Below are 1,860 nucleotides of genomic sequence, written 5' to 3'. Positions count from 1 at the left end.
GGTCTACAGAGTGAGTTCCAGGACAGCCAGGGCTACACAAAGAAAACTTGTCTCAAAAAGCCAAAACAACAACAACAAACCAAAACCAAAACAAAAAACAAAAACAAAAAACCCTGTGGTACTTAATAACTTAATATTCTGTAATCTGCCACATTGAGATGGAAGTCCCGTGCATCGCACTTTTGAGGTTCTGATGACTGATTTCAAGGACCTGAAAGTAATGCTGCAATAAAAATGATGCTCATAGCCAGGCGTGGTGGTGCACTCCTTTAATCCCAGCCTGGTCTACATTACAAAGTGAGTTCCAGGACAGCCAGGACTATACAGAGAAACCCTGTCTCAAAAAAAAAAAAAAAACAAAAAACAAAAAACGCTCATTCAGACAGGTGCAGTGGCTCCAGGGATAAGGCACTTTTGGCTAAGATTGAAGCCTGAGTTCAATTCCTGAGACCTGCATGGTGGGGAAGAGAGTCCTGGTCTCCAGAAGTTGTCCTCTGACCTTTACATGTGTATTGTGCCATGTGACCTGTAGCCCCTGCCACCAGCTAAGGAAACATGACATTTTTCCTAGCCCCTAAGCCCTGACAGGCTCTCTCCTCACAGGAAACCCTCCAGGTCTCTGCCATTTGTCTGTACCCTCAAGCATTCCCTCTCCTGCTCTGTCCCCCACCCCATCCTCCTGCCTCTGGGCCTTTGCACAGCTGCTCCCTCTGTCTGAGTGTTCTCTTCTGTGTCTGCACAGCTCCTCTATACCACTCTGGTCTTTGCTTAAATGCCACCTTCTTGGCAAAGCACTTGCTGTTATTTTAAAATGTACCCAACACTCTCCACCTACTGCTCCTCCAGCACCTTGGCTCTCGTTGATATCTGACACAGCATTGGATGTGTTCCCGCTCTCATCTACTCCCACTTGACCATCAGCTCCACAAGGATAGGGATTACTAATTTATTTATTGTAGTTCAGGGGTAGAGCCTGGGGTCTCTCGCATGCTAGGATGGAGTTTTTCTCTCCCTTCCCTCCCGTTTCCCTGTCTTCCTTCTTTTCCTTGATGGGTATAGAACCCAGGGTGTCCTATGTGTTAGGCAGTTACCACTGGGCCAGGGGCCAGTCAAAACTCAGAGATTAAAAATAAATCTCTTTAAATATTTACTTATTGTGTGTCTGGGCATGCCATGCCATGCTGGTGGAGGCCAGTGGACAACATGAGGAAATGAGTTCCCCTCTACCAGGCAGGTTCTGGGTGTCAAACTCATGTTGGCAGGCATGGTCACAGCACTTTTAAGGTTGGACCAGTTCATCAGACCAAAGACAAGAGCATTTGACAGTTTGCTTCACCACTGTTCCTATCACTAAGATCACAGTTGGAACTCGGTGGATGTTCAAAAAGTACCTATTAAATGGATGAGTGCTTACGATATGAGTGCCACCCGGCAGCAGTCTTTAGGAATAGTGAGGATAGAAAGTAGTCTTCCGTTAAGCCTCAGGAATAGCTGCTTTTGTCTCTTCCTGCCATGCTGGAAACCATAGCCATGGCATCTTGTGTGCCAAGCACATAGCTCTCATTGACATCAATTTGACCGAAGAGTTGGGTTGTGTTTTGTTTGACATTCTAACAGGCACCCAGACCTTAGCATGACTGACTCCATGATGGAAGTGCCATTCAGGCCATGGAACTCAGCAAGCAGGCAGCACCACCTGCCCAAATGAGAACAAAGACCTAATTTATCAGAGTCCATAATTCTGGGAAAGTCCCTATGTGTACGAGCTTTGGCTTCTGTGGTGACACTCCTGGGTAACTGTTCTTGGTAACTGAGCTGTGTCCTCCTAGGATGTGGTTTTTGTGTTTAAAAGCTCACCCT

Source organism: Mus caroli, chromosome 8, assembly GCF_900094665.2.
Source record: "Mus caroli chromosome 8, CAROLI_EIJ_v1.1, whole genome shotgun sequence".
Lineage (NCBI taxonomy): Eukaryota > Metazoa > Chordata > Mammalia > Rodentia > Muridae > Mus > Mus caroli.
Note: the sequence above shows the minus strand (reverse complement) of the source record.